Source organism: Ruditapes philippinarum, unplaced genomic scaffold (assembly GCF_026571515.1).
Source record: "Ruditapes philippinarum isolate M1 unplaced genomic scaffold, ASM2657151v2 ctg10759_1_1_1_1, whole genome shotgun sequence".
In the NCBI taxonomy this organism is placed as follows: Eukaryota; Metazoa; Mollusca; class Bivalvia; order Venerida; family Veneridae; genus Ruditapes; species Ruditapes philippinarum.
In genome coordinates this window covers 29,467-54,084 of record NW_026861678.1, presented here as the reverse complement: position 1 = coordinate 54,084, position 24,618 = coordinate 29,467, and the positions used below count along the sequence as shown (strand labels likewise).

General features: G+C 32.6%; 1 long non-coding RNA gene across 1 annotated transcript in view; it reads right to left on the bottom strand.

Moving 5' to 3' along the window:
* The window catches only part of LOC132716485 (uncharacterized), a 28,801-nt gene extending 8,250 nt beyond the window's left edge, over positions 1-20,551 (bottom strand). The window contains exons 1-3 of the long non-coding RNA XR_009623811.1: positions 20,384-20,551; positions 15,167-15,352; positions 1,002-1,110 (exon numbers count right to left, since the gene is read on the bottom strand). This is a non-coding gene — a long non-coding RNA (uncharacterized LOC132716485). The remainder of the gene's footprint in view (positions 1-1,001; positions 1,111-15,166; positions 15,353-20,383) is intronic.
* Positions 20,552-24,618: the final 4,067 nt, after the last annotated feature.

Genomic DNA, 24,618 nt, shown 5'->3' with positions numbered 1-24,618 from the left:
TGTATAAGATTTTGCATTATTTTGTGCAGGGTACCAATATATATACTTGTAAAGCTGTGTTTATATTTGTCTTCCTCACCTACTGAAAATCATGTGCTTCATTGATATGTAAATATATGAGCTGCGTCGTGACAAAACAAACATGCGTTTGCGACCAGCATGGATCCAGACCAGCCTGAGCATCAGCACAGTTTGATCAGGAACCATGCTGTTTGCTATCAGTTTCTCTTCTTATAATTAGGTTGGTAAACTAACAGCATGGATCCAGATCAGACTGCGCAGATGCTCAGGCTGGTCTGGATCCATGCTGGTCTAAAACCCATTATGTTGGTTTTGTCGTGACGCGGCTCATATCTGAACAACTAGTAATTTTCCCAACTTTTTCTCGCATTTGTTTTTTAACATTTCAGTCAAATTCAAAATCTTTTCCCTACTGAGGATGTGTTTTTTCCCAAATTACAGTACTTTCATGATTTCCAAGTTGCATGGGAACCCTATTGGTGTTAACACATTTTGACAGTGAAAAATGAGTATGTAACTATTTATGTGTTTAATATTTCGTAAGACAAATATGTGTCATGTCATAAATGTCAATATAATTTCTTTGTCATTAAAAAGACACAACAAAGATATGCTTGGACAAGCCAGACAAAGAGATTCGTTATCAAATATTCTGTTCTCATGTTCTGGAGAAAACCATATTCGTAAGCAAAATTCAAATGGGCAAGTGTTATAGAAAATCTGTCTTCAGATGCCATTAGGAAATAATTTAAAATTCAAGCTCTTAGACCAACATTCTCAACTTCTGACGACAACTAGATTGGTGGCATCTGCGGATCATGACCATATACTAATCAAACATGAATCTCATTAAAAAAACATCTTCATAATTTGGTGGCAAAATTTAGAGTAGGAGTTTTGTTATTTCAAATGTAAACATATAAATCACAAACCTTATTTACAAATTGAGTCTGCATTAAGTAATTATTAAAATCATTTACCACTGGATGCTGCAGGATCAGTTTTGTTCCCAACATCTTTGTTGCAAGTCTCTATCTTGTTTTGGTCTACTACCTCCCCAGTCTCAGATGCTGCTTCAATGGGATCTAACTTTGTATAATGAAATAAATGTATGATCCAAAATTAATGTGCCATATATAAATGTATATTTAGAATACAATGTTTGGTCATTTATATCCATCTTTTACAGTCTGGGATACAGACAATTTGGATGACCCAAAATCTGGGATGATTTAGCAAGAAATCTATATAATGGCTATGCACTGTTGGGTCTCAAGCAAGATACTATTGTATAAAATAAGAATAACCTATATATTTGAATAATTGCAAGTGGAATAAAATCTGAATAGCCTATATATTTGGTAAAACATTTAAATCACTTGACTTCTCGACCCTACAATATTAAGATGACTTCTAGACCCCTTGACACTTAGACCCCTATCTCAATTTTTGCACTATAGAATAACAGATAGGCATGAATTATCGAATAAGACCCCCAGACTTAAAGTGAAGGAATTATGATAATTATAATGATGAAAATGCGCAATCTGTTTATTGCGTATTAATTCATATCTACAAGTTTGTAAAGATTTAGTTTATTTTTCTATGAAAAACACATGCATGTTATATTGGCAATGAATTATTTTACATGTCTACTTAATTTATATTATATATTGAATTAACTGGTCAAAGTAGCGATGATCTCATTTTTTATGGTATTTACATTATGAATTCAAAAGCAAAATACAAATCAATCAATAAATGGTTGTGATTGAAAAAATTCAATTAATTTAAATTTTAATGTATTTCGAGAATTACATGTAATATATAATAACTTACAACAGTTACTATAATGTCAATTATGATATGTAGAATTGTAGTTACATTGACAAACAAGAGCCACCGCCGGGCCGGGGCAACGTTTGACTTTTTACTTTCTCTAAAGCAAACAAAGATATTGGACAAAATATTAACGTTTCCTTTTTTATAAAATTAATCATTCTGTTTTGTCACATTAGTTTTGTTTATATATTTTATCTATATAAATTTACTAATTTATATATATATAAATTGAGACACCCAATTCGAAGTCACATGGTGGTGTCACGTGGTGGAGTCTCGTGGTGGAGTCATGTGGTGGAGTCACGTGGTGGAGTTGCGTTGTGAAGTCACATGGTGGAGTCACGTGTTGGTTTTACGTGGAAGTCACGTGGTAGTGTCGCGTGGTGGAGTCCAGTGGTGGAGTCACGTGGTGGAGTCACATGGTATTCACGTAGTGGAGTCACGTGGTGTAGTCTCGTGGTGGAGTCATGTAGTGGTGTCACGTTGTGGTGTCTCGTGGTGTAGTCATGTGGTGTAGTCACGTGGTGAAATCACATGGTGGAGTCACATGGTGGAGTCACGTTGTGAGGTCACGTGGTGAAGTCACGATAAACAACAAGGTCTTGTCTTTAAGTAGGTTCTGTTATAATATGAAGTTGATCCCTTCAATAATAGCAAAGTAACAGCCAGTTACAGCCAAAACAAAGTCAAGGTCATTCATGAGTGAAGGTCAAGGTCTGTCGGGTTATTTTTAAGGGTTATCCTTGAAGATTATTATGTTAAAGTTTGAAGACAATCCATTCAAAAATAACAAAGTTACAGCCAATAACAGCATGAACAAGCAAAATTTGGACTATTAACCTTGAAGGTCAAGGTTATTTATGGATGAAGGTCAAGGTAAGTGTGGTCTACTGAAAGGTCTTGTCCCAAGGGTTGTTGTGGCCAAGTATGAAGACAATACACCAATAAATAAAAAAGTTATGATCCAGGTACAAGTTTGTGGACGGCAACGGCGACCCGACTATAATAACAATACCTCTACTTTTTTTTTCAAAAAAAGAAAAGTCGAAATAAAAATGAAAATAGTCGCATCGATTTCTTATATTCTTTTTTAGATAAAAAATTATGGTAATTTCCCAATGTTTATTACATCTCACATTCCATATACACATTTTCTTTTCTCATAGTTATATGTAACATTCAGTTTAATTATTTTATTAAAATATATAAACATATTCATAGGCATACAGACATGATAAGAGCATGAGCATTGATACATTGATAACATGTATGTAATACCATTATATTAAAATTATCTAACACAAATGTCATATGAAAATTTAATTGTTGGTACATTAATACTGTACTGGTATTAGTGATTTTATGACTTTGCTTGTGACTTCAGTGCCAGATAAGATCTTTTTAAAAATTTTAATAAAATTTTTTTTGGAAGTTTTTTGTTACTTTTCGTAATTTATTACGCTTTATTAATGATTAAGAAGTCGTTGATATTTATTCAATTCCTTACTAATGTCCTCGAAAAATATTTTTATTTCATGTAAACAACACACGTACATGTTTTCACTAAAATATAGTATTTAAAGAACCAAACAGCCTTAGATTTTCTACAGAAACGTATAGCGACCATACCTATATGTTAGTTAAAACAGAATTTTGACAATTTTTCTAATTCAAATCATATACCTTACCAATTTTACAAACTTACTTGATCTGAAATATTTATCTATAGATATCTACAGCCCCTGCATGTTGGTAAAAACAGAATTTTCAATTCATTTAACACACGGTATATATTTGACCAATATTTACATTGTTATTTGATCTTGAATATATATCATTTACTCAATCTGATGTTAATATTGCTGGATTCAAATTTATGTGACATTTTTCTGTTCATTTATATGTATTAGTGATGTTTTTTTTTTATTTGCATACCTCTCAATTATTATAGAACATATCTAACAATTTACATTCAATAATGAGGACAGAAAAATCTTGCAGAGCAGAAAGCCTTTTCAAAGATTATATATGAAACATTTGATAGAGGCTTTTTGTATTCCAAAGATTAAGGAATGCTTCAAATGTTTGTTTGTTTGTTTCATTTTACGCCTTTTTCAACAGTATTTCAGTCATATAGGCGGGTAGTTTCCTAACCATCGTTCCTGGAGAGTTACACCAGTACTAGACTACCTTCCTCCGCGCTAAACTACCAAAGCATCTCCCGGGGATCGAACCCACGCCAGAGAGGTAACTGGATTAGAAGTCATCAACTCTAACCCCTCGACCACGGAGGCGGTGAATGCTTCAAATAATTGTGCTTCAAATAGTGTTACAAGATAAAGATTATATAAAAAAGACTAACGCTGTTAGTTTTTCAATAAGCATGAAATAAGCTAGTGAAGTAGTACCTGATATAAATTAGTTATCATTATTAAGACACCATTATATAGAGGATATTGAATGAGTGTATAAATTTTGTAAGATATAAATACAAGACTGAATTATTTCTTGCACGAGTGAATAAAATAAAATTTTATAAATTTTGTAAGATATATAATGAACATAGCTTAAAACGACATCTTCCGACAAATTTACTATTTTAAATGTATGTACAGATGATGTTACATGATAAATATTAATTGACATGAAAATAATGACAATATTTGCTTAGAAAAAAAATGATAATTACCAATAGACTGATAGATATTTATATCATAACAAATAACGTTTACTTTTTCTATTGCAATTACTGTAATTATGATATTATGTATACATACATACATAATACATGTAACTATATATACTTTCTGTTTAAATGCAGTGCGTGTGTTTCTATTCTTTACATAAAATACTTGACTTGGTGGATTATTCTGTATAACAAATAGCGGTTTAATATGATTTTACTTATTATTCAGTTTATCTATTAGATTATATATATAAAAATCAAACTTGTAATCAAAATTACTTTTTTTACTATATTTATGTCTTAATGCACATTATTTTTTCTAAGTTAACGTCTTCAAGTACATAAAAGAATAATGGGTCGAAATGTCCAAAAAATTTAAGGGGTCTAAGTGTCTTAGTATCATGAGTCAATATGTCCTAGGGGTCGATATGTCATACACACTTTTATTTGAATAATTGCAAGTGAAAAAAAACTAAAATTCCACATCCCCAGCCAATTATAGCAATAATCAGTGAATAAAGAATGATTTGACAAACAAATTTTTTTCCACTATACCGTAGACAGTCAATTGATCAAGCGCTTATAATTTTATGAGAGGGATGTTGATTAAATAATGACATTCTACATCCCATATATGAGTGATTACGGAATAACATTTGCTTGGGATTTATTATTTTTTTACAATTCTTCCCAGCCACAAATGAAGCACATGCTTCAGGTAAGTCCCCCAGCTTTAAGTATACCTGAAATGTACTTCAGATATACTTACAGATTATAAGACCTGCTTCATCTGAAGTCCTACAGACTTCAATGATACACAACAACCATACTTCAAATGAAGCCCCTGGAACTTCAAGTATACTCTTCCTAACACATACCTGCTTCAGTAGAAGCCCAGGGAACTTCTGCTGGAAGTGCCAGGGACTTTGTTGATGCTTTGTAAACATTAATAAATAGATAAGAACAGTAATGGGGCTTCAATGATGCCTTAAAACACTTATATGAAAATATAAAGCATATTTCTAGGGACTTCATATGTACTTTTGAGAATTGAGTAAAATTTAACTCACAAACACAAGTGATTGTAACATAATATAAACCATGTGTAATTGGTCAGTGAGGGGTCAAGAGTTTCTCCTTGCTGTTTTCATAATAGCCTGTGTTAAACTCGCCTATCTTATATAAAAGAAAGTGTTAGATAAGTGGGGTTTACAACATGTAATCTAATATCCTGAACAAATCTGGCTCTCAGAAAATTCAAATAATACTCAGGAAGTTTCTTTGGACCTCAGTGCTTATAATTTATAAAGATGCTTAGGACTAAAGTTAAACATGTGCCTAAAGTGTCATTTACATATATGTATATGAAACAACTTTATAATGTGAACTTTAATGAAATTATAATGGGACATTAAATGAGTTCTTCAATCAGATGGAAATGGAAATTTACTATTGTTCAATGGAATAATGGTAAGCTATTTAGACTATTTTGTTACATCAGCCTTTTCAAATTTACCTTAAATTAACACTTAGTATAAGATAAGTTTTTGTTTCTCTTCATAAATTTTACATATGTCCTAATTTAAATCTTTTTCACTGAGTGTTATTGAGGGGGAAATTTTAAATCTGCCCTTTTTCTTTACATTATGAACCAGTAAATTACATGCCTGTGCAGGTCATGATTTTTCATAACATTTACATTCTGAGGGCAAGGGTTATATTAACAGTACAATCAATCATATAACAAGAGGGCCATGATGGCCCTCGATTGCTCACCTGACACAACCGCATCCAAGCAATGTCTTAAACAAGCATCATGACCAAGGTTGATGCCACTGAGTCAAACATGTGACCTCTAGTGTGTTATAAAGATTTTTCCATATTTGGGCAATGTGACCTAATTTTTGACTGGACACGACCCATATTCAAACTTGACCTAGAAATCATCAAAACAACCTTCCTGACCAATTTCCAGGAAATTTGGATCAAAACTGCAGCCACTAGAGTGTTAAAAAGATTTTTCTGTTTTTAGCTCCTGTGACCTAGATTTTGACCGAACATGACCAATCTTAGCACTTGACCCAGAAAACATCAAAACAACATTCTTGACAAATTTCCAGAATATTTGAATAAAAACTGCAGCCACTAGAGTGTAAACAAGCTTTTTCTATTTTTAACTCCTGTGACCTAGTTTTTGACCTGAGATGACCCATCTTCAAACTTGACCTAGAAATCATCAAAACAACCTTCCTGACAAATTTCCAGAATATTTGAATCAATACTGCAGCCACTAGAGTGTTAACAAGCTTTTTCTATGTTTAGCTCCTGTGACCTAGTTTTTGACCGGAGATAACCCATCTTCCAACTTGACTTAGATATCATCAAAACAACCTTCTTGACAAATTTCCAGAATATTTAGATGAACACTGCAGCCATTAGAGTGTTAACAAGCTTTTTCTATTTTTAGCTCCTGTGACCTAGTTTTTGACCTGAGATGACCCATCTTTGAACTTGACCTAGAAATCATCAAAACAACCTTCCTGACAAATTTCCAGAATATTTGGATGAAAACTGCAGCCTATAGAGTGTTAACAAGCTTTTTCTATTTTTAGCTCCTGTGACCTAGTTTTTGACCGGAGATGACCCATCTTCGAACTTGACCTAGATATTATCTAAGCAACCTTCCTGAACAATTTCCAGAATATTTGGATGAAAACTGCAGCCACTAGAGTGTTAACAAGCTTTTTCTATTTTTAGCTCCTGTGACCTAGTTTTTGACCAGACATGATCCATCTTCAAACTTGACCTAGATATCATCTAAACAACCTTCCTGACAAATTTCCAGAATATTTGGATGAAAACTGCAGCATATAGAGTGTTAACAAGCTTTTTCTATTTTTAGCTCCTGTGACCTAGTTTTTGACCAGACATGATCCATCTTCGAACTTGACCTAGATATCATCAAAACAACCTTCCTGACAAATTTCAAAAATATTTGGATGAAAACTGCAGCCACTAGAGTGTTAACAAGCTTTTTCTATTTTTAGCTCCTGTGACCTAGTTTTGACCAGACATGATCCATCTTCAAACTTGACCTAGATATCATCTAAACAACCTTCCTGACAAATTTCCAGAATATTTGGATGAAAACTGCAGCCTATAGAGTGTTAACAAGCTATTTCTATTTTTAGCTCATGTGACCTAGTTTTTGACCGGAGATGACCCATCTTTGAACTTGACCTAGAAAACATCAAAACAACTTTCCCGACATATTTTCCAGAATATTTGGATGAAAACTGCAGCCACTAGAGTGTTAACAAGCTTTTTATAATTTTAGCTCCTGTGACCTAGTTTTTGACCGGAGATGACCCATCTTCGAACTTGACCTAGATATCATCAAAACAACCTTCCTGACATATTTCCAAAATATTTGGATGAAAACTGCAGCCACTAGAGTGTTAACAAGCTTTTTCTATTTTGAGCTCCTGTGACCTAGTTTTTGACCTGAGATGACCCATCTTCGAACTTGACCTAGATATTATTAAAACAACCATCCTGACAAATTTCCAGAATATTTGGATGAAAACTGCAGCCTCTAGAGTGTTAACAAGCTCTTTCTATTTTTAGCTCCTGTGACCTAGTTTTTGACCCGAGATAACCCATCTTTGAACTTGATCTGTATTTCATTGAGACAAACATTCTGACAAAGTTTGATGATGATCCAATCAAAACTGTAACTGCTAGACTGTTAACAACCCAATTATTAGAGTGTTAACAAGCTTTTTCTATTTTTAGCTCGTGACCTAGTTTTTGACCAGAGATGACCCATCTTCGAACTTGACCTAGATATCATCAAAACAACCTTCCTGACAAATTTCCAGAATATTTGGATGAAAACTGCAGCCTCTAGAGTGTTAACAAGCTTTTTCTATTTTTAGCTCCTGTGACCTAGTTTTTGACCCGAGATAACCCATCTTCGAACTCAATCTGTATTTCATTGAGACCAACATTCTGTCAAAGTTTGATGATGATCCAATCAAAACTGTGACTGCTAGACTGTTAACAACCCAATTGTTAGAGTGTTAACAAGCTTTTTCTATTTTTAGCTCCTGTGACCTAGTTTTTGACCAAAGATGACCCATCTTCAAACTTGACCTAGATATCATCAAAACAACCTTCCTGACAAATTTCCAGAATATTTGGATGAAAACTGCAGCCTCTAGAGTGTTAACAAGCTTTTTCTATTTTGAGCTCCTGTGACCTAGTTTTTGACCCAAGATAACCCATCTTCGAACTTGATCTGTATTTCATTGAGACAAACATTCTGACAAAGTTTGATGATGATCCAATCAAAACTGTGACTGCTAGACTGTTAACAACCCAATTGTTGACGACGAACGACGCACAACGTACGACGACGGACGCCGGACATAGCCCCATCACTATACCTCACCATGACCATTTCGTGGTCAGGTGAGCTTAAAATGGAACCAATATTATTTTACCGTTGATTGAGTTTATTAAAATATTTCGTAAGATATAGATTTATACCCTTTACCATTTAAAACTTTATATATATAATTTATGATGCTTTAAATGTACTTCTTCAATGATGCTTTAAATGTACTTCTTCAATGATGCTTTGAATGAACTTCAACTTGATGCTTAAATTGAACTTCTTAAGATATATAGTGTTTGATGCTTTAAATATACTTCAATAAATGATCATGCTTTAAATGAAATTCTTTATGTTGTGCTTCAAATGTACTTCATTATTAATTTCAAGCTGATGTTTAAAAGGGCTCCAAGTGATGCTTCTATTGTACTTCTGGTAAAGCTTTAAAGGTACTTCCTAAATTGATACTTAAAGTGTAATTCCCTGAGCCTACCATGCTGAGCTTGTAGGTACTACCTGACTGATGCTTTATATATGCTTTCTTAAAAGAAGTATCTTTGAAGCATAATTTAAATATTTTAGACAGAGCTTTAAGTGTACTTCCCCCTGTTCAAGTGAATGTTAAATTTTGCTCCATAAAATAAAGTACACTAGAAGCAGGTACTTAAGTGATACCATATTGATACTACATTGTGGGGCTTTATAGGTACTTCTATTGTACCTAAAACGTACTGTATTTGTGGCTGGGTTAGCTCATTTACATTTTCTGCTGGTATGCAATGCATCAGTGATCGTCAGAGATCAAAATATTCAATGAAAAAATGACTTTGTACTACAAAAATTTCTTGGTACAGTAATGTTTTGGTCCGATGGGCATATTGAATTTATCTCCCGTTTATCTGTGACTTACTGGCCTGGACACAATCTGGATCACCGTTAGCATAAATATATACATGTATTGGGTCATGACCCAACAAATACATTGTACTTATATCTAAATCCTGGTAGGACTGGGGCGATTATCCGAGTACTCAAATCACAAATCAAAATGAAAAATCTAGTATGAATATTTGTCAATCGCAAGATCATGGATCTTATTCATTACACATTTGTTGTTTCTCACACTTCAAAAGTAAAAAACAAGAGGGCCATGATGGCCCTCCAGTCGCTCACCTGTATATAGGCCCCCAGAGCGGGCCCAGTTTATAACCTCAGGGCTTTTATTTGAACAAACTTGGTAGACACCCATTAGAAGATGCTTCATGCTAAACATCTAAGGTCTAGCTCGTTGAGTTTTTTAAAAGAAGTTTTTTTAAGTTTTTACTATACACATATAATTAAAAGCAATGACACCCCTGGGACGGGGCCAATTTTGACCACAGGGCTTTTATAAGAACAAAATTTGTATACAGTCACTAGAAGATGTTTCATGCTTAATATTTAAACTCTAGTTGTTTGGGTTTTTTCAATGAAGATTTTTAAGTTTTTGCTATACACATGTAAGGAAAATCAATGTCCCTCGGGGCAGGGCCAATTTTGATCCCAGGGTTTTTATTTGAACAAACTTTGTAGACACTCACTAGAAGATGTTTCATATTTTATATCTTAACTATAGCCATTTGGGTTTCTTCAAAGAAGCTTTTTTAAGTTATTTACTATAAACATAAATAAAATCAATGACCCCCGGGGCAGGGCCAATTTTGACCCCAGGTCTTTTATTTGAACAAACTTTGTAGACACTCACTTGAAGATGTTTCATGCATTAGAGTATCTAAACACTAGCTATTTGGTTTTTTTTCAATGAAGATTTTTAAGTCTTTGCTATACACATACATGTATAAGGAAAATCAATGAGTAATTGGGGTAAGGCCAATTTTGACCCCAGGGCTCTTATTTGAACAAATTTAGTAGACACCCATTTGAACATGTTTCATAATAAATATCTTAGCTCTAGCTTTTTAGGTTTTTTAAAAGAAGTTTTTTTTAAAAAGTTTTTAGGGAAAATCAATGACCCCCTGGGGCCGGGCCAATTTTGACCCCAGGGCTTTTATTTGAACAAACTTGATAGACACTCACTAGAAGATGTTTCATGCCAAATATCTAAGCTTAACCTCTTTGACTTTTTTAAATTAAGATAGTTTAAGTTTTTTCTATCGGTTGCCATGGCAACCAGAGTTCTGCATGGAATTCTTTGAACAATTTTTAAAGGTGACCACCAATAGGACAATCCTGTGAAGTTTGGATGAAATTGGCTTAGTGGTTTATGAGGAGATGTCATTTAAAGTAAAAGTTTACGGACGGATGACGGAAGAAAAGCGATCACAAAAGCTCACCCTGTCACTTTGTGACAGGTGAGCTAAAAACACTATGCCACCGCAATAATAAAACACTAAATAGTAATGTAGGAACGGATTTTTTTTTTGTTTCTATACAATCTGAATACATCACTGTCCTATCTAATTCTTACTATCAGATTAGTGGTTAAAAGGTAAAGATCAGAGTAGGAATCTACCAATGCAGTTGAGTCTAGTGAATTTGGTGGTGGAGGTCATATTTCACAATGGCCAAAATTCCATGACTGTGCATCAAAGGACAACACAGTAAGACACGTTGTCAAAATCTATGCCAGCTGCTATCAAAGTTCACTTTACATCTTAATCTGTGCACATTGTTCAAATTTCATAGCTGCACATTAAAGGACAAGAAAGTAGGTCACAACATCAAAATCTAGGTCACCTGATATCAAAGTTCAATTTTACAACTAAAATTGTGCACATGGTCAAAATTTCATTGCAGTACATCAAAGGACAAGAAAGTAGGTCACTGTCCCCTTGAGAAAGGCAAAATTTTGACCCAAGGGTATAATTTAAATCTATCTAGATACAGGTCCACCAAACAATGTTTCATGTCAAATATCTATGATAAAAAACATTTAAGTTGTGTACAGAATGCAGGGTTCCCACAAAGAAGAGAAATCAAAATTCCCTGACTTTTCCATAACTTTTCCCTGACCAAAACCATTTTTCCCTGACCAATAACAGCGTAAAGTTTGCACAATCTTAGAGCATTTAATGTATTTTTTTATACATGTATTTCGACCTCCTCCTCCCCAAACAGCCAACCTATTTTCTCCAGTTCTTTATTTTAAATTATTCAAGATAAAAAATACATGAATATTAGCGAGCAATTGTCATAAGCTACTTGTTTACTTTCAACAAGTATGAGTACATTTATCCTAAATGTAAAGTATTTGATAGTACATGTCATGCTAAAAGATGTTTCATTCTCTTAAAAATACAAAGCAGTGTTATCAATGGAGGATTGACTAAAACAGGCCTGCATTTTAATAAAATATATGATAGTAATCAATAGAAACTGGTGTTAAACAAGAAACAATAAGACAGGTAATGAAGTGGCTACAGAAAAAGCAAAATGCAGTAAAAGCTAATAATACTACTAATAAACTAGCTATGGCAGTTAGTATCTCAAAGTTATGGTTTAATGCATGTGTGCAAAAACACAACATGGCACTAAAATGATTGGTACTTAATTGAAGTCCACTTAGTGTTTTCTCAAGTTTCTCAATATCTTTTTACTGGATTCTTTTATTACTTTTCTTTGACCTTGACCCTGAAGGCATTGCACTTGGCATTTGACTTCACAAGCAAGTCCATTTTCATCTTTTTCCAGCCTCTTGAGCAGATTATCAGCCTCTTTCACAAGAACAAACCATAAACAGCCCAGGAGGCAAGGGATGCTTAAACTCCTTTTAGCTTCTTTCTTAAAAAGATAGTTACTGTTAATGACAAAATCTTCAGGCAGAAGCATAATCAGAATATAAAAATAAAACAGATGCTCATAATCAAAAATAACAATAAAGATACCCAAAATAATGGAAGAAACTGCCTTAGCTTTTACTGATTTTGCTTGTTGCTGTTTGACAAACATTATTTTCTACAAAATTCCCTGACTTTTGCTTATTTTTCAAATTTCCCTGACCAATTTCAAAATTCCCTGACTTTTCCCTGACCTTAAAAAAAACTCATTTTTCCCTGACTTTTCCCTGACCGTGGGAACCCTGGAATGAGAATCAATGCCCTCGGGCAGGGCAAATTTTGACACCAGGGAAAAAGTTTGAAAAACTTTGGTAGAAGACCTATAGATGATATTATATAGCAAACATCAAAGCTCTGTGCCTTGTACCTTCAGACAAATAGTTCATTTAGTTTTTACTATATATACATATAGTGAAAATCAATGCCCCTCCCCCCCCGCCCCTGGGCGGGGCCAATTTTGACCCCAGGGCTGTTATTTGAACAATCATGGTAGAAGTCTACCAGACAATGCCTTATGCAAAATATCTTAGCTCTAGGTCTTTTGGGTCTTTACAAGAAGATTTTTTCAATTTTTTCTTATAATTCCTTTTGGTTGAATGAAAATCTTTGAACAACTTTGGAAGCCTTTCACCAAAGGATCAACCCTGCCAAGTTTGGTTGAAATTGGACAAGTGTTTTTTTTACAAGATTTTTCAAGTTCACTATATAACCTTTATAACATACACACAAACAAACACACACACACAGATGAATTGCTATATGCCACCGCATCGCAGATGCTGTGGTGGCATCAAAATTGAGCATGAATTATGTGACGTTTACTTAAATAAAATTTGCTGAATAAAGACAGTAAGTAAACAAACATATACACTGATACTGAGCTATGAAGTCATTGGTTTCGAAAAAGGAATCATTTTATCTCCATTGAACACTATGTTTTCTGTACATGAAAATTAACAAATTATTTTAGTCACTATAATGTATAGATTTATATGAGCGCTACATCACTGACATGTATCGAAGACCGTTTTATTTAATACATGAGTGTTATGTCACACATTCTGTCTCTGCAACAATGGCTGAAAAGGAGTTGCGCCAAAATAACATTCCACCACCTATGTTTCGAAACGTGATAAGACAAGTTTGTTGTACCACCCTTATAATTCAGTTTACAAACTGCTTTTCCCTCATTTTTAATTGAAATACCAAAGTATTTTCCTCACATTGGAAGGAAATTTTTGCTTGAGGAATTTCATATTGGCGTGACTTGTTTTCAACTTTTAATGAAATTAATGTTTAGTATTGTTTACAGAAAAATAAACATGTTTTCAGAACTACTGTTTATGTTTTTATGGGTGTCTTGATAACAAGATTCATAGTTCGATTTGTGAATTGCAAGAACTGAATCTCGATCGGATAAGATCGTCACTTAAAACCCTTGATCCTCACCCCTAAATCCTGGCTATACGTATTGAAATATCTGTCTTACTTATATACAACTTGGATACATATCATTTTCTCTTATACAAGATGACAAAAATGGTCCTATATTTTCCAATCTGACCTAGAAACCTAATTAAGCTATAATTAGATTTTTTTTCAAATCTTGACAAAAATTTGACTAATAAATGCAATGAAAATGGGACCAAAAATAAAATTATGTTTGTTTCACCTTCCCAACAGACAGAAATGATGTGACCTAGAACATTTTTGATGTATTGTGTTATCATAATTGACTTCCCAGGGGCATTGCTATGATTATTAAAGGACAAGTGGCCCAATTACAAACACTTGAATTTTTAGCACTTTACTCCAGACATTGCATACATCACTAGAAAAAATATTTGTTCTTCAACATATATCTGGAATCCTCACGTTGCATGTTTGGACTGTTACTAGTCTGCCAGACAACAGGTTTTGGTAGTCACTGAATCATTCCCAAAGTGTGACTTGACCTACTTGAGAAGCGTAGACTCAATGATTTTGTTGCTACAAATTTCCATCTTCAATTAGTGCGTGAAATTCAAGTTGTTCTACAGTGATGCTTGTATTGAGTCCATTCAGTTTATTAATCTTACATTTCAATTATATACTATAGATACTAAGTATTTGGGTACATTTGAACCTTTCAAGCAAAAATACATTCTTAATTCTTAACAATGTGTATTTCAATTATTGTCTATCTTACATTTTTTTATTCAATAATTTAATTTTGTAACTTTCAAATAGGATTTTTTTCCTCTGGATTGGGATTATCAATATGACCTAATACCAGCCATAGAATAAGCACCCCCCCCCCCCCAAAAAAAAAAAACCCCTACAATGTATCTTTAATAATTGCCTTCACCAATTATATGAAAATACTATATAATTTTCAATACTTACTTTGCGACTATGTACAGATTTGTTATTATAATCCAATCTTAGTTCCTGGCTCTTTTAGATATTTTTTATGGTATAAAAAGCCAGCTTTATTTCTTCTTTCTGCTCAACCACCACCTTACAGTTCCTCTTGGGAGAATTGGTACTTGCTGTGACTCAATTGTTATTATACTCAATTGTGCATCAATACTGCAAGAAGAAAAGAAAACCAGTTGGTGACAGCGTTGGCATGGTATTTCTTAGGGTGGGATTTCTTGTTTTTATGACCTTGTAATTCTTGTATTAAGATATCAGCCAAATTTAGCAGTGAATGGAAAATATTGTGAAATGATTTAAAGCAAACACATTAATGTAGCAGTTTTAAAGAGCCGAAGAGTTGATTATTTAGTTGTGAAACATTTATTGAACTGTAGTTAGAATTAATTAATTAAAGAACAATGGTGCATCAATTTTATTAACTAGAACTATCACTAAATGTGATTAATACCCCTAAAGACTGCTTCAGAAATGAGGATGTTACTAGTAACAGAATACCTTGTAAAAGAATTGAAATATAGAGTTATGGTTGTGGGCAATTAAAGGTAGTTGTAGTTCTTGTATGTTGCATTTCCTTTCAATGTGGTTGGCCATTAATGAAGTTTTATTGAATTACTCTGTAATAAGTCCAGAAAGACAAGGAAAAGAAACAAAGGGCAATAACTCTATAAATACTGAAGATGGAGTTATAGTTATTGTGCACTGCACTTCCTCTTATTGTGCTTGACCATAATGAAGTTGATTTGAATTCCAACCAGTACGTTTTAAGTTATGCTCCGGACATGGAAAAGTATCAAAGGGCAGTAACTCTGTATTTTGTCAAAATGGAGTTCAGGCTCTTGTACACTGCACTTCCTTTTATTGTCCTTGACAACTGTATGAAGTTGTATTGAATTCCAAACAGTAGTTTTCAAGTTATGCCCCGGACAAGGAAAAGTGACAAAGGGCAATAACTCTGTAATTTGTCAACACAGAGCTATGGTTCTTATGCACTGCACTTCCTCTCAATGTGCTTGACCATTGTATAAAGTTATATTGAATTCCAACCATTAGTTTTCAAGTTATGCTTCGGACAAAAATAGCAATGGAAAAGTAAGAAAGGGCAATAATCTGTAATTAGTCAAGATGGAGTTATGGTTCTTGTGCACTGCACTTCCTCTTATTGTGTTTGACCATTGTATGAAGTTGTTTTGAATTCCAACAAGTAGTTTTCATGTCATATTCTGGACAAGGCAAAGTAACCAATGGCAGTAACTCTGTAATAAGTCAAGATGGAGTTATGGTTCTTAAGTACTGCACTTCCTCACAATGTGCTTGACCATTGTATGAAGTTATAATGAATAATTTCCAACAATTCAAGTTATGGTCCAGACAAAAGAAAGCAATGGGAAAATAATAAAGAGCAATAACTCTGTAATTACTTTAGATAGAGTTATGGTTCTTGTGCACTGCACTCCCCTTATTGTGTTTGACAATTGTATGAAGTTGTTTTTAATTTCAACCAGTAGTTTTCAAGTTATGCCCCGGACAAGGAAAAGTAACAAAGGGCAATAACTCTGTAAATACTGTAAAACACTTATTTTTCGCGAGAACCTTATTTCGCGAATTTGAGGCAAAATGTGCAAAATTATTATTTCGCGCCAACATGAATTCGCGTCTTCCCGAAAAATGTGAAACCGGAAACCCGATGTCATTCTGATATTTTCTGTCCTGTCCATTCACTAACTTTGCGTTGTTTATTGTGCCACACATGCATTTATATCTGTATCGTTTTTTCTGATAGCTTGCTAATCTTCTTGTTAAGTGAAACCGTCTGTCTAAAAATATGTCAATAAAGTTTGATAATTATTTGATATGTGTTCACTGTGTTTCTCAAAGTGTTAAAGTTTCACTGATTAGCCATTCAAAGGCAAGCAGACAAAAATCAAATAAACGAAAATCAAATAAACGGTACTGTAATTTGCTTAACCTGTAGTAAACGATTCTCCTGCTTAAACTGTAGTACAATACAATAGGATACAAGAAAAGCATTGATGCAAAGCATCAAAGGGCGTCCAAGCAAGAAATGCAGAAAGTGAAGATGAACTAGTAGACATATAATGACAAGATATTCTTATAAAGTTTTCAATGGTTAATTGGTTTTTACCAAAATGAACAGACGGAAGACATTGTTCATTATGAACTTTGATCGGCATGCTAGAGATTAGAATATTACTTGTTATTCCTCTATGATCGTGATTATTAATAGCAACGGATATACATGTATACAATCATTTATAATCCATATGTGTAATGCATGATCAACACCACACTTGTGGAATTGTCCCTTATTATGTAATCGCTATTAGCGAAGACCCCCTCTTAAGGTATCTGTTCACACTTAGTAAAAATATGACACTGGTTATATTACCATGTCATGTTGAGCATTATTGTTTATTATACAATAACTGTAATATCTATTTTAACAACAAAAATACAGATTTTATGAATATTGTTTTCCTCTCTTTTTTTTGTGTTTTTATGTGCTATCTTAATACTGAGTTTTTTACGTTTACTACTCTTTCAATAAAAAATGTCATATTGACCGACGATTATAAGTCATAACTTAACTGGAAAAAGTCAGTAAATTATGGTTACTCTTTCAATATAATTATCATATTGTTTATTCTTAAACCATGTACATTTGTATTTTTTTTATCATTTTTTAAAATTATCAATCAATTAAATAATTAATAAAATCTAATTTTTAACTTTGAATAATTCATCGGCATCTTTACTAAAACACTAATGAAAAATTAAATAAAATGTTTCAAAGTTGATAGTGTCATATTAAAACCATAAAAATGTACCTTTTTTCACAATTGTTTTACATATTTATTGTTTTTATCTCATATAGATAAAATGAAACATGCTATTGTTGTTGTTGTTTTTTTTCGAATTGTATGTTTATGTATAATAATAATCAATAAATTTGAGAGTTGATCTATGTTTATTAATTATTGTAACCAAACTAAGTGACAAACATTCATTTTGGAAATAAGCTTATTTATCTGTAAAATATTTGTTCTGTTCTGTAACGATATCAAACATCTACTCCAAAACTGGGAGAGACCGGACAATAAACGTGTGATACTATTCTCCAGTCACAAGTATCCCGGTCAAAATAAACCGGAAGAGACCGGAATTACCGATAGGAGTACATCCCTCTATAAATAGATTTTCGGAATATTTAGGTCATCAACTCATCATACTATTTTAACATACCATGATAACACACTGTGTACTACTAATTGATAAATAAAAAAAAAATCGAAGAGATGCATTTGAAAATGTTTGTATTGCGAAATCCTCCAGTTCGCTATTCATTGTACATATCGCGACATTTCATTTTTAATTTATCTCATACTGATCGGAATGATCAGCTTTTATTATGACTGACTAAAAGGCTTGAGAAGTTGCTGTCTCCCTGTCACAAGATCTGATTTCATTCCATAAAGGGGCGCCGCGCTTTGGCGCGGACGCCAACCATTTTAACCCACTGTGTAAATAAAGAAAACGAAGAGCGCGATTTATTGACGGAAAAGGTTATTTCATTTGAAAATGTTTGCAAGTTCGCTATTCATTGTACCACGGATTAATTAATAATCAAGCACCTTCATACCGTTCGGAATGATCGGCTTTTATTATGACCGACAAAAAGGCTCGAGAAGTTGCTGTCGTCCTTTCACAAAATCTGATTTCATTCCATAAAGGGGCGCCGCGCTTCGGCGCGGACGCAAAAAATGCCAAATTGTTACAGGTAAATATTTCATACTAGTAATCTGTACAATATGTATATGCTGCAACACTTGAATAGCTACATGATGTAACTAGAACTGGTTGCGATACTTTCCCGCAGATATATATATCCATGCATGTGTACGCATTTTCGGATAGTGTTCATTTTCGGACAAGTGTATAGACAAAGTGAAATATTCGCGAGAAATATGAATTCGCGTCTTAGAAAACTCGCGAATATTAGCGAAAATAAATTTCTCACGAATAATAAGTGTTTTACAGTAGTCAAAAATAGAGTTATGGTTCTTGTGCACTGCACTAATCCTCTCAATGTGCTTGACCATTGTATGAAGTAATAATGGATTCCAACAATTAGTCTTCAAGTTATGGTCCGGACAAAAGAAAGCAATGGAAAAGTAACAAAGGGCAATAACTCTGTAATTACTTTAGATAAAGTTATGGTTCTTGTGCACTGCAATTTCTCTCAATGTGCTTGACCATTGTATGTAGTTATATTGAATTCCAACCATAAGTCTTCAAGTTTTGCTCCGAACAAGGAAAATACAACGGACGTCTGGACCTACCGACCAACCGACCACCAAGTGACTCCTATATACCCCCCCCCCCCAACTTAGTTTTTGGGGGTATAAAAACAATTTCTAAGTAAAATACATGTTCTGCAGGCCTGGTAAAGAGATCAAAATTATAATGTATAATAAATTTTAAAGTTTCTACAGGTATAAAACATGAATGTCTATTTTCTACTATTTGTACTATTTTCATTTATATAGACTGATGACTACCTTTACATGGCTGACCTTTTGTGATTTTTCAGCATATTTGTATTAGGGTGGGTATTTTGTCCCAGGACCATTATAATTTGGTTAGGCTTAATTGTGTTATAAAACTGGAAATGTGTCCATAGAGGGCATTTTTTGTCAAACTTATGAAGGGACCTGTTCATTATATAAAAAAAGCTCAATATGTCATAAAATTGTGAACACATGACATAATATTTGCCATTTCATGACATTTTGAAACCAGAAACAGAGTGCAATGAATGTTTGATTGTAATTTCTGGCCTGTGTAAAATCTGCTTGGAGTTGATACTTTAACAGTTAGGCAGTAATCCAGCGCAAATACCATTTAATTCAATTAAACTAATTTACCTGTTTGCAAATGGCAAAAATCAAATTTTACATGAAGGTAAACAATGATAACTTTAGAAGACAAAGTCCAGATATTTTGTGAAATCTCTTTTAAAATTGTGATTTTTTTTTTACCGCTTTGTGAAAAAAGTGCAATTTTGATTTGTGAAGGGGCCAAACATTGGCCATTGTTATAGAAGGAAAAAATGCTTTGTCATAGGACACAGGATCTACGGGTATGTAAATGGCAGAAACTTACCTAAATTCTTATCCCTTGTGTCGTGAGAAAAACAGGAAACTCCCTACTAACAATTTAATGCTCACTACTGAACCTCTTCAATCTCTGTTCACCGGAAAAGACCAAAACCCCTCATAGAAACAAACAAAATGTCCCTTTTTATGTCCTCTTCAGCAAAAACACCCAATCCTGAAAGCAGTACCATAGGACCAAGTGTTAGATGCAGAACTTACATGTAGATCTTAGAAGTGAACATATCAAGCTTAAACAAAATGCACAATGTCCAAATATGAATCAAATCTGTAAATAAATTACAAGTTACCGCAAAATAAAGCGATAATCAGTGAAAAAATAATAAATTGACCTTGAAAGTCAAGGTCATATATGTGTCAAGGGCATTTTTAGTTTGATGTAAACTTGAAGGTTAAAATTAAGTTAATCCATTTATAGATAACAAAGTTATAGCCAGTTACAGGGAAAAAAGCAAGAAAATTTCATTAATTTTACAAAATTACAAGAATCATACTGGATCTCCTAATGGTATGAATGCAAAAGTTTTGTACAATGTATACGTAACTCAAAATGTCATCTTTCAAGCATATCATTCGGATGGTATACATATACTATGTTTTTTCTTATAATTCAAAGTTTTTTATTATTATTAATTATGACAATTTTTGTATCACATGTGCAGTTCCATATTATATTGTCACAATATTGCTGTATTCATGTTCATGAAAGATTCTTTATTAATTAAACAAAGTTTTTATTTCCGTGTTAACATCACATTCTGTTTAGCTTATAGTTAAACAGACGCTGCATCATTTGTTATTTTATAAATGCCAATATTTTCTGAAAAAGACTTAACGTCAAAAGCTAATTTATGAAAAGCGTTGTTTTTTTCATTGAACTGATTATGTGTGTTTTTATTGCAGTTTCAGAGTTATAAATATAGGGTTAAATTAGTTGTGTCATAGTTTAGCACCATAATTTCGTGCTAGTGTATATAATTATGTAATTGACAGTTTTGACAGTATCATTTTATGGTTTGACTTAATCATTTTTAGGATTGTACAGTATCATTTTAACAGTAAACTATATTATATTAATGATTGGACAGAATCATTTTACGGTTCAACTATATCATGTTAAGCATTGGACAGGTGAATTTTAAGTTTTGACAGTATCATTTTCAGGTTCAAATATCATGTAAAGGATTGGAAAGCATCATTTTAAGGATTGGACAGTATCATTTTAAGATTCGACTTTATCATTTTAAGGTTGGAAAATATCATTTTAAAGATTCGACAGTATTATTATAAATTTCGTCTATATCAATTTTAAGTTTGACTGTATGACATTTAAGAATAACTACGAATCATTTTAAGGTTTGACTGTATCATTCCATGGGTTGGAAAGTATCATTTTAAGTTTCGACTGTATCATTTTATGGTTCGACTAAATCAATTTAGGGATTGGACAGTATCATTTTAACAGTAAACTATATTATATTAATGATTGGACAGAATCATTTAACGGTTCAACTATATCATGTTAAGCATTGGACAGGTTCATTTTAAGTTTTGACTGTATCATTTTTAGGTTCAAATATCATGTTATGGATTGGACAGTATCATTTTAAAGATTGGACAGTATCATTTTAAGATTCGACTTTATCATTTTAAGGATTGGAAAGCATCATTTTAAGGATTGGACAGTATCATTTTAAGATTCGACTTTATCATTTTAAGGTTGGAAAATATCATTTTAAAGATTCGACAGTATTATTATAAATTTCGTCTATATCAATTTTAAGTTTGACTGTATGACATTTAAGAATAACTACGAATCATTTTAAGGTTTGACTGTATCATTCCATGGGTTGGAAAGTATCATTTTAAGTTTCGACTGTATCATTTTATGGTTCGACTAAATCATTTTAGGGATTGGACAGTATCATTTTAACAGTAAACTATATTATATTAATGATTGGACAGAATCATTTAACGGTTCAACTATATCATGTTAAGCATTGGACAGGTTCATTTTAAGTTTTGACTGTATCATTTTTAGGTTCAAATATCATGTTATGGATTGGACAGTATCATTTTAAAGATTGGACAGTATCATTTTAAGATTCGACTTTATCATTTTAAGGTTGGATAATATCATTTTAAGGATTCAACAGTATTATTATAAATTTCGACTACATGTATATCATTTTAAAGTTCAACTGTATCATTTAAGGATAACACCAAATCATTTTAAGGTTTGACTGTATCATTTTTAGGTTTTAATATCATGTTAAGGATTGGACAGTATCATTTTAAGGATTGGACAGTATCATTTTAAGATTCCTTTTTACCATTTTAAGGTTTGATAATATCATTTGAAGGATTCGACAGTATTATTATTAATTTCCACTTCATGTGTATCATTATAAAGTTCAACTGTATCATTTAAGGATAACAACAAATCATTTTAAATTTTGACTGTATCATTTTATAGATTGGAAAGTATCATTTTAAGTTTTGACTGTATCATTTTATGCTTCGACTAAATCATTTTAAGGATTGGACAGTATCATTTTTACGGTAAACTATATTATATTAATGATTATGGACAGAATCATTTTACGGTTCAACTATATCATGTTAAGCATTGGACAGGTGAATTTTAAGTTTTGACAGTATCATTTTCAGGTTCAAATATCATGTAAAGGATTGGAAAGCATCATTTTAAGGATTGGACAGTATCATTTTAAGATTCGACTTTATCATTTAAGGTTGGAAAATATCATTTTAAAGATTCGACAGTATTATTATAAATTTCGTCTATATCAATTTTAAGTTTGACTGTATGACATTTAAGAATAACTACGAATCATTTTAAGGTTTGACTGTATCATTCCATGGGTTGGAAAGTATCATTTTAAGTTTCGACTGTATCATTTTATGGTTCGACTAAATCATTTTAGGGATTGGACAGTATCATTTTTACGGTAAACTATATTATATTAATGATTGGACAGAATCATTTTACGGTTCAACTATATCATGTTAAGCATTGGACAGGTTCATTTTAAGTTTTGACTGTATCATTTTTAGGTTCAAATATCATGTTAAGGATTGGACAGTATCATTTTAAGGATTGGACAGTATCACTTTTAGATTCGATTTTATCATTTTAAGGTTTGATAATATCATTTTAAGGAATCAACAGTATTATTACAAATTTCAAATATATCATTTTTAGGTTGGACTATATCATTTTAAGGATTGAATATATAATACAAAGGTGAGACTATTATCATGTAAAGAATTGGACAGTATCAATCAAAGGTTGGACTACATCATTTTAATGAGTGGACATGGTCATTTTAAGGTTCAATTATATCATTTTAAGGTTACATGGTCATTTTAAGGTTCAATTATATCATTTTAAGGATTGGACAGTATCATTTTAAGGTTTGACTATATCATGTTAAGGATTGGACAATATCATTTTTAAGTTCAACTGTATCACTTTTAGGATAACACAGAATCATTTTAAGGTTTCACTGTATCATTTCATGGGATGGAAAGTATCATTTTAAGATTTGACTGTATCATTTTATGGTTTGACTAAATGATTTTAAGGTTTGGACAGTATCATTTTAATGGCAAATTGTATTATATTAATGATTGGTCAGAATCATTTTACAGTTCAACTATATCATGTTAAGCATAGGACAGGTTCATTTTAAGGTTTGACTCTATCAATTTTAGGTTTAATTATCAGGTTTAGGATTGGACAGTATCATTTTAAGGTGACAAATGAGTCAATTGTCACTGAAAATACCTAAAATGAGATTTTTTGTTAAGTAGATTTATCAACCTTTTCTGAACACATCCGTGATATAATTTTGGAAGCAGTTAGTCCAAAAAATGTGTTTTTAAACGTTTTAAAACTGTACCTATACTATTTGTATCTGCTATTCGCGTAACCTGTCGATTATCAATAACGCTCCGCCCCCTGTTGAGGCATCAATGAGGGAAATCGGTAGTTCCATATATGCGTGAATTACAGGTCCATACTGGTCCATACTACTCGTAATGCACGTCTCATACAACTACCGTACATCTTTTATGAATATCTTAACATTTAGCATTTTTTTATAAATTAAAAAATTGTCGGCCAATGTACGTAACATAATGTATGAAACATAAATAATTAAGCATAGCGGCAAATCGCACGACCACGGGGTTGATTAAAAA